Here is a 10,018-nt window from a genome sequence, read left to right on the forward strand (position 1 = left end):
TTGCTGTGGGAGAGCCCCCATTTCTGGTCCTCGGCACCCTGCCCTCTGCTAGGGCTCCAGTTCCTTCAAGGAAAGTGTTTGGGGAAAACAGGCTGCAAAGGATAAGGCCATGGCTAATGTGGCTGGATCCAGAGCCTACCTAAATATTGAGATATATGCAGGGCTTTTTTCAGCCGGAATTCACCAGGACTCAGTTCCGGCCCCTCTCAGGTGGGTGATGTTTCCATTCTAAGAGAACAAGGGAGGCATTAATGGTGAGTTTGAGTGCCTCTTTTTCTAGAAAAATAGCACTGGATAGATGAACACATGGCCTATTTGCCTAGTGAATTCGTTTTTTAAGGGCACTCCAAAGTAAGCAAAGCTTGGGGTGAGGGAGTCAAATGATCCAAGAATTTGCATATTTAAGCATATGGCAGAGCACAAGGCAAGTCTGGCAAAGGCAAGTCTGTAGGACAAAGAGGACAGGTTTATCTAGACACCAAAAATCTAAAGCTCTCTAAGGAAGGCCAACTATCTGGTGAAGAAGTAGCAGGCTAAATGGAACCAGGACTTCAGACGACCAGGGCAGCTTAAATCAAGGCTTGGGAACCCTCAATCTAAGGGCTGAGAGCAGAAAATATTAATAGAAGACATTTTCATGTTTTTGTTGATTTGATATTTTATTAGCCCTTCTCCCTAAGGGCACGTTACAAGTCGGCAATTTAAATCCAATATTAATAGCAGTTTGAAACCAAGTATCCCCTTCCCCAGCTTATCAGATTAGTGTGCCAGAACACAATTTCTTTTCTACCTCCCTCCTTCTTAGATCGGAAGGAACTGAAAAAGAGAGAGGAGCTTCAAGTGGCAATGGATATGATACGAACCGTTGTTGTTCGGACTGATCCAGTCTACGAAGACAAGGATGGTAAGCATTTCATATGCACATCCACACTTTTGCTGTAACACATTTAAATTAAACAGACTTCAATTCCTGTAGTTAAATTTGGGGTTCATATTTCTTGAGCAATACATATGTTCAATGAAACTCATCCCGCAACAGAGTTCATCACTTTTTCATTGCTCAGCAGAAAGAAAAGCAGACAGTTGTGATTCTCACTTCTCCCCACTAGAAATGCTGTCCTCCCCCATCACACTGTAACTCACGTCCCCCCCCCCACTTCTCCCTGCATGCCATCACCAAAGCTGCTCTCCGCGGGGGGGGGGGGGGACGGGGGACGGACTTTGGAACAGATTGGAGGGAAGGGGCTGAAGATCGCATTGCACAAGGGAAAATCCTTGCACTGACATTATATCCCACATCATAAAAAGAGTTTCAGTGCCTCTGTTTTCTTAGATCTCACAAAGCATAATTGAAAACTGCAAAGTATTCTTTGTATATTTGGCTTTCCTGTGGAATTCAAGGCAGAATTGGTTTGTGACCCTGTGATTCCCAGCAGAAAAGGAGGACATAGGAGGGGAACATCAGAGATACTTCATGAGCCACTTTTAATATGAGAACAGGATAGTGGACTGCATGAGTCTTTGGTCTGATCCAGCTGCAGGGGTCTTCAGAGGCTTTTCGTTGGTGATCTCAGCCACAGAGAATCAACTCTGCCCTTATATTCATAAGAAATCCATCCTGGAGCTCTGCTTCTTGTTTCAGGCTTGAGTGTTTTTAAGTGTTTGGAAATGGTTTCCTGATATTTGCAGATTGTTATTTCAGATACTCCTGCCTTAAACGGTTTCAAATCTTTTAGACTTAGAAATACTTGCTGCAGCTCAAAACATATCGGAGGAAATGCAGTATTTTGCCAACTTAAATGATCAACTGCAAAAAGAAATTGGTAAGCTACCCTATGATGCTGAAAAATTGTAGTGCAGCGGGAACCAGCCCTGATTCTGCACCAGCTGAAAGCCCCTCCTCTAGCTGAAAACTCTTAGAGCCAGAGCAGACTGCTGCCCTCCTTCGCATCCAGCCACCCTAGGGAAACATCAGAGATATTCAGATCAGCTCTCCTGGACTGTCAAAATGCTTTGCAAGCAAGTCACAGAAAGCTGCTCTCACTTCTATCATCTCTTTCGGGCCAGACTGTAGCAGGCCCTGCGCTACCCGGGAAAGCTCTGCTGGATGGCACAACGGAGGAAGCAGAGCACGTCTTCTTTGTAGCCTTCACTGCCACTTGGTAGGCTCGATGATGAGCCCTCACCAGTAGTCGATTGCATTCAACCAGATCTTTCCTCCACTCGTGTAAAAGCCATCTCCCAGCATCTTTTTTTGCCCCAACCTCTGCAGTATACCAGGGGGCCAAACAGGCTGCATGAAGCAGGAATGGGCACCCAGGGCCAATCATGCCAATGGCCCAAGCCAAGGCAGAGGGCCCTCTGGGTAGTTGCACCTGCCCTGTGGCACTCCCTCCCACCAGATGTCAAGGGGAAAAACAACTATCTGACTTTCAGAAGACATTTGAAGGCAGCCTTGTTCAGGGAAGTTTTTAATGGTTGGTGTCCAATTCTGTTTTAATTTGTTGGAAGTTGCCCAGAGTGGCTGGGGGAAACCCAGTCTGATGGGCAGCATATAAATAAAGTATTATTATTATTATTATTATTATTAGGTTGTTCCAGAGCTTGGCTAAAGTTCGTTAGGAGCACCAAAATCCCCCAGAGCCATTTTGGAAGCCCACTGGATCCATCCTGTCAGCTCAAGCAGGGAGACTGCTGGGCAGCAAACTGGGTGGTAAACCAGCAGACTCCCTCATCTGTCCCAGTTGCTCAATGCCAGGAACACACACTCTAGATTCCCACCCCCCCCCCCACCCCCAGCAGAGAGCCTGGAGAGAGAAAGAGAATTTTGATAAGCCACAGCTACTTCCCCTCCCCAACCTTCAAGTCTGCCCTGATGCTGCCCTGAGTATCCAGGTGGAAACAAATAGGTGAGGCCCCAGGGGTTCAGATAAGGCCTGTGGGGGGACCTACATCTTTTGCCTATTCCCTCGAATAAAAGCTTCTTGACTGCGTTCCTTTTCCAGCTCTCCCCACCCAGGTATTTACTGCAGCACCAGCATGGGTTGAAGCATTAATGTTGTTCTTGTTTTAATCTTTCTGAGCTTCCTAGATGAATATATGTTATCATGTGGCCACAGGAATGAACTTAACAAAAATAACTGAAATCTGCACAGACAAACAAAGTGGTCCCCATTAATTTCCCTATTTCCCCCCCTCTACTTCCTCCATACATGGCTTGACTCAAAGATACCCTTCTTGAAAACTTGAACAATGGCTGGGTCATATATGAAAGGACCTTCTATTGGTTTTCTATTGAGATAGGCTCATGGACGGATGCCCAAAAACATTGTGAGCAGGAGGGTGCCAGGCTCATTTCTGTGGAAACAAGGGAAGAACAGGTGAGCATCAAAGCTGAGTACAGGAAGGTAGGAGATCTCCTTGAGCCAAAGGCTCCTGTCATCACCATCCATTTAAGAAGCTCCAATCCCCCTGTATGCAGCCAAGACAGCAACTCCATCAGTCAAGCCCAAGGGGTGGGTGGGGCAGGGAGCAGCTGCTACCATCTGGGACTCACTGAGGTTTCTTGGAGCTGCTCTAATAGAATGAAGCTGGCAGTCAGGAAGGAGGTCTTGAAGGAGGTGAAGGAGGAGATACTTGAGGGGCATCTATCCCTTGGCTTGCCGGTAAATTCTTCCTCTACTCTGTGAGATGTACTGAGTGCTTAGGAAGAAGGCATCACTCACCACCCTAACCCTCTGGCATGAGAGTATCATGGAGATTACTCTAGAGGAGCTTGAAGGGTATATCCCTCTCCCAGCACCTTAGCCCTGGTAGAGGAGCTACTGGGCTGCTACAGGGCACAGACGTGGGTGAGACTCCATCATCATGCCATCAAGTATCCCACAAGCAGACTGGTTCCAGTGTCTTTGGAGCCAACCAACAAACATGGCGGCAGAAATTGGAGTATTTGCCACACAGGTCACTGTCCTGCTAGGTGGTGTCAGGAAAAAGCACCAATGCAAAAGCCAGCTGCAGGTGGCTGGAAAGCAAAACAGGATGTTGTTGTCTGCCAATGTACTGTTGGAGAAAAGGGGGGGGGGTCTATTCTCTGTACTGAGCACCGGATGTTAGCTCAGAGTGTCATCTGACCTGTGCTGGAAGTACAGGGGTGGAGTTGTGACTCTTCTGATGGAGTCTGAAGGGAGCAGTCGCGTTTCTATGTACTGCTGAATGACAGGAATAAAACATGTAAATAGGACTCCTGTCTGTCTCATTTCCCCTCCCTGGGGGGAAAGCAAGAAGAGAGAAGCAGAGGGTGTGTTCTCCTCACATCTAATGAGGAGAATCGCCGGTTTACGACCTAGCCTGCCGGGAGTAGCAGACGGAAGGTAAACAAAGTATCTCACTCAATTGCCCGGGGGAGGCCAGTTTACCTCTGACTGTGAGCTGAGATACTAACAGGTGGTTCCAAGAGCAACTGTTCTATGGCACAGTCATTTACAGCATTTGGAAATTTTAACTCTGTGTCGTGACTGGAAGACATGTGTAGCCAGTCTTGGTGAGGGCAGGTGAAGTCACCCTTCCCTACAATAGTTCCTCTTTGGGATGCTTCCTTGCTTCCATCATCATCATAATTGTGATCAGGGGGACAATACCACATCCACATCTTGGTGATGGGAATACTATGTGTAGTTTTGATCACTGCTTCCTCAATATATGTGGATTGGACCTTCAAATGTGACACCTGCTGCTTTTAAAATGTGCTTGTTTTATGCATGTTGAATTTCTGTCAAGGGCTATAGTCTCCTAGAGAAAAGGACATTGTCTTAAAAGGTTTTATTTGTTCTTTCTGCACCCCTTCCCTAGTATTTTATAAACAAGCAAGTAGAAAGACATCAAAAGTTTTTTTGGATTGGAGTCTTTAAAGACAAGGGGAAGAAATGGTCGTGGCTGTCAGGAATGGAGGCTGCAGTCCAGTAAGTTTCTGAAGAAACATTTGTTAATGGCGTGCATTCCAAAAAGTTGCAGGTTCTGTTTACATAACTGATCTGTTCACCCTCCAAATATATTTTGCCATGCACTTTTCTCTACTACCAAAGATCTGCATATGTACTCCTCCACATCATTGTCCAGGTGAGCGGCTGTTTCTTCTCACAAGGTTGGAGAGGCAGGAAGGCTGCTCTTCCTGCTTCTCTAACCTAGTGAATGTGGTGATTCAGAAGAGGGCGAGGGCATCCTTTTCAATGGTTTGTGCTGCTTAGCTCAGCTGCAAAAGGACTTGCAGGAACCTAAACTGAGTGACACTCTCTTTAGGAAAATATTTCTACAGTTATCTGCTAAACAATCTGAATAACTAGCAATCTCAGAACTAAAATAATAGAAGCAGATGAGGCAAGTGTGTGAGAGAGCGTAGTTCACGTCACTCTCTTGGATAGAATCATAGACACATAGAAATTGAGCATTGGATAAGACCCCAAGGGTCATCTAGTCCAGTGTTTTTCAACCACTGTTCCGCGGCACACTAGTGTGCCGCGCGAGATGTTGCCTGGTGTGCCGTGGGAAAAATTGAAAAATTCGAAAGATTTAAAAATAAAGTATTTTATAATTTTTCACATTTCTGTTTACTTACTATTTCATAATAAAGTAATTATAAAATAGTTTCTTTGTGTTTATTTGATTCCTATTCAAGAGAATTACTTTATATATAGTCAATATAGGCACAGAGTTAAATTTTTTAACATTTTCTAATGGTGGTGTGCCTCGTGATTTTTTTTCATGAAACAAGTGTGCCTTTGCCGAAAAAAGGTTGAAAAACACTGATCTAGTCCAACCCCCTGCAAAGCAGGAATCACTGACAGATCCCCAATAGTTTTGGGTTGTTTAAGACAGTTCATGGTTCCCTTTAAGTACCTTACAGTTATTTTCAACCCGTGTTGATGGATTGACAAGGTCAGAGTAAGATCTCACTCATCCACAGCTTGGTAGTAGAACAGTAGCTGGTCTGGCATTTATTACCAAGACTGGATGAATAGAGGGTCGCTTTCTCCTGGAACAAAATCCAATGGCATTCATCTCCATTGATGCACCCAGTACTAATCACTTAACCTTTTTGGCAAAGGCATTGAGTAAAGTTCACAAAAGGCCATTGGAGTTGGATAATACCAGCTGGGAACTTAAACCCTGTATGCCAGTGCTTCCCAGTTAGCTAAGTAGTACAGACCCCTTCTTTTTCAGAAGCCAAGACCCATGGGCCCCTCTACCTTTGAACATTTGGATATCTCTGTGGCAGTTTTTGTTATGTGAATGGTGTAATGGAGCCGCTGGGTGGGTGGTCCTTGGACCTCCAATTGGTGAATCACTGCTGTATGTGAACTTAGACTTGATCAAAGGGCACATCCCACCTGTCAGGAATGATTGGTGAGTGCTAGCAGAGATAAGAGTCTGGGAATCCAGCCATATTTACAGGATTTATTGGTTTCTTGTCGTTATTTACAAGAGCTCTGAAAGTCAGCCTCCATCATGGTGAGTCAGTTGCCTCGACTGAAGAAGCCTTCGGTTTCCCCCAGCATATCCACTTTCTGAGCCCAACCCCCTTCCTTCTTCTGTGACGAGAGTGGCTGGGCCCCGGAAGTGGCTCCCCCCTCTCAGATTCATTGCCTCCTGATAGTCCTTCGTCACCTTCCTCTTCCGAGGAAGAACAGCTGCTAATTAACGGAGGCTTATCTCAGTATTCTCTCCCCCTTCTCTGCCTGCAATTCCCTGACACAACCCAAACATCTCATGGGAGTAAAAACAACACCTACTACACCATTATGACTAATATCAATTGAATAGATTCATGGAGAGTTAAAAATGGGGGAGTTATAGAATACATTTACACAGAATTTTAGTGTTCTGTAGTGGGACTTGATTCAATATACAATGGACACTGGAGAATGCAAGGCCTTACCAGAAGTGACAAGCATGGGGCTATAAACCATGAATCTTTTTTATCTAACTCTGGAATGTATATACCAGGAGAACAACCAAGATGACCAAGGAACTGGAAATGAAGCCTTATAAGGAATGGCTGAGGCAATTTGGTATGTTTAACCTGGAAAAGAGGATATGATCGCCATCTTCAACTCTCTGAACGGCTGCCACATGGAAGATGGAGCAAGTTTATTTCCTGCTTCTCCAGAGAGTTGGATTCAAATGGCATGAAAGAAGATTCCAACTAAACATTTGGAGGAACTTTCTGACAGTAAGAGCAGTTTGATGGGGGAACAGACTCCTTCAGAAGGTGGTGGACTCTCCTTCGTTGGAGATTTTTAAACAGAGGTTGGAGGACCATCCACCAGGGATTGTTCAGCGGTGATTCCAACAATGCATGAGGTTGGGCTGGGTGACCCCTGTGGTTTCCTTCCAGCTCTATGATTCTATGATTCCATGAGGCATTTGGAGCTTCAGGGTGGACCAACAACTGCAGGCAGGATTGATCAAAGATGGCATATAAATCTGTATGGACATTTGACACAACACAGCAGAGTTGTTAGAAGGGGAATGAAACGAGAGGCAGGACTGAGATTTGGATATGCTTCGAGGTTCAGGCTATGGGAAGTCGTAAAATCAAAATTACAATTCGGAAGACAATTTGATCTTTTTTATTTTCGTTTTTTATTTTTATTGGATTATGATTTGATATGTTAATTGGAGGTCTTTTATTGGGAAATTAATATACACTCTAACGAAAAAAAGAAGGGAAATAAAACAACATCAGCCAGTGTGGTGTAGTGGTTAAGAGCGGTGGACTCGTAATCTGGTGAACCGGGTTCGCTTCCCCGCTCCTCCACATGCAGCTGCTGGGTGACCTTGGGCTACTCACACTTCTCTGAAGTCTCTCATCCTCACTCACCTCACAGAGTGTTTGTGGTGGGGAAGGAAGGGAAAGGAGATTGTGAGCAGCTTTGAGACGCCTTAGGGTAGTGATAAAGCGGGATATCAAATCCAAACTCCTCCTCCTACTCCTCCTCCTCTTCTTCTTCTTCTTCTTCCATTAGGCAGGCAGTCTCCCCACCCCCACCCCCTTTCCAGTGCATTAATATGGAGATAGTGCTTCCCTTTGGTTTAAGCAGTAGATGCTGGGAGTAAACATTTATTCATCCCACTGGTCACCCGTCTTGGTTCCTACAGTAATGGACACTTCTACATAGCTGTTGTTATTGTGTTTGTGATGTGCATGGTTCATTCTGACATGAATGCTTTAGCTGAGTTTCTTGCATTCAGGGGGTTGGACTAGATGTCCCTTGGGGTCCCTTTCAACTCTATAATTCTATGATTCATTCAAAACCAATAAAATGTTTGTAAAAGAAAAAAGAAAGATGATGGTTAGATCCAGTGCTTTTTTCCCTGGGGGTACGCAGGGGTACGCAGACCCCTAAACATTTTGTGAATCTTTGTCAGAATCGCCGTTCGGCCAAGCCGATAAGGCCTCATCTTCCTCCGAGCTGAGCCTTTGAAATCGCCTCCGACGTGTATAATGACCTGAGCCTTTGATAAGGCCTCAAGCACATTCTATCCAGCAGGGTTCCCAGCACAGGGAAGAGACGGGAGGTTTGGCTACATTGTAAAGAGTTTTATTTCTAAACTACGAGAACAGAAAAGACATCCTCTCTCTATGAAAGCAGAGAGCAACTGAACAAAGGAACAAAGGAAACAGGAAACCACTAACGTCACATCCTGTCTCCCTTTTCCCGTGAGACTGCAAAGTCTCTGGAATGTAAACAGAGTCCTGGGACTCCGCACAGCTGCACAGTGAGAAACAGAAGCGAACATCCTCCCCCTTTCTGTGAACACCACTGGGCAGCCTGTCAGTACATTATCAGTACAAATCCAATTTCTGTACATAGGTACAGTGTTGATCCTTCGGAACAACCTTAGACAATAAATCAGCAGGAATTTCATTACGTGGCATGTAGGACACCGTTACAAGTCCTTTCTGAACACATTCCCTAGCATGTTGCAGCTTCATGCACAACCAATCAAATAGACCCTGGTTGTACATATAGCAAACTCCAGATGTGCTTTTCCTGTCTGTAGTGTCACTTCCAAAACTCGCATCAGCAAATATCTCAAGACCACCAGACTTCTGATTGTTAAATGCCAGTCTGTAATGCATAGTGCCTTTCAAATAGTGTGCTATGCGTTTCAGAGCTTTCCAATCCTTAACAGTAGGATTGTTGACTTGTCTGCTTAGCAAGTTACAGCTAACTGCAATATCATGTCTTGAACATCTGGCAATGAAATTTAGTTTGCCTACCACACTTCTGTACAGTGTAGTGCCAGAAAATGCTCCTTCAGTGTCATCTACCTGATAACCTGTTGTCATTGGTGTGTCTACAGGGTTAGTACCCATCAGATTTAGCTTGGTTAACACATCAGCAATTTTAGGTGACTGGTGTACTAGGAATTAAAGCTGCATCACATGATGGACACTTCAAGATGGCGGGGGCTGCTGAGCAGACTGCCAGAAGTTACACCCCGGGGAAAGCTGAAACAGTATCCCAGACCATGCAGGGATGTGTTCCTGAAACCGAAAGCTCCACAAAAGGGAGGCTTTTCGAGGAAGAGTGCACGAGGGGGGTGTTTCCTGTTCAGGGGGTGAAATCTCCAAAGCAGGAGGAGCAAGGGGAGTTGGCTGCCACGTCATCCCAACCATCACTGCAACCAGCAGGTGGCACTGCTGTGTTGGAAGCAGTGGAAGTTTTTCCTGTGAAATGTTTGGGCAGAGTCCAAACGCCAGGATGATCTGCGCAGATGTAGTCACTAGCTGTTCCAGTACAAAGGCTAAGGCAAACCTTTGTGGAAGATGGAACTGGTTCACCATATTTACATCAAGAAGGGTCTGATCCACCAGTTGGGTGAAGACTCCTTGGAGGTGCAAAGTGTTGTGGAGTCTGGCACACTTCCCTGTGTTCCAATCAGCTTTCTGGACTTGTAGCGGAGTGTGCACAGCGCAAGCCGCTTAGTGTATAAGCTTGCAGAAGATAAAGAGTCC

At 45.3% G+C, this 10,018-nt stretch overlaps 1 protein-coding gene across 1 annotated transcript in view; it reads left to right on the forward strand.

The window, feature by feature from the left end:
• Nucleotides 1–10,018, forward strand: part of LOC114595223 (uncharacterized) — a 646,585-nt gene that overhangs the window by 156,573 nt on the left and 479,994 nt on the right. The window lies entirely within an intron of this gene.

Source organism: Podarcis muralis, chromosome 4 (assembly GCF_964188315.1).
Source record: "Podarcis muralis chromosome 4, rPodMur119.hap1.1, whole genome shotgun sequence".
Lineage (NCBI taxonomy): Eukaryota > Metazoa > Chordata > Lepidosauria > Squamata > Lacertidae > Podarcis > Podarcis muralis.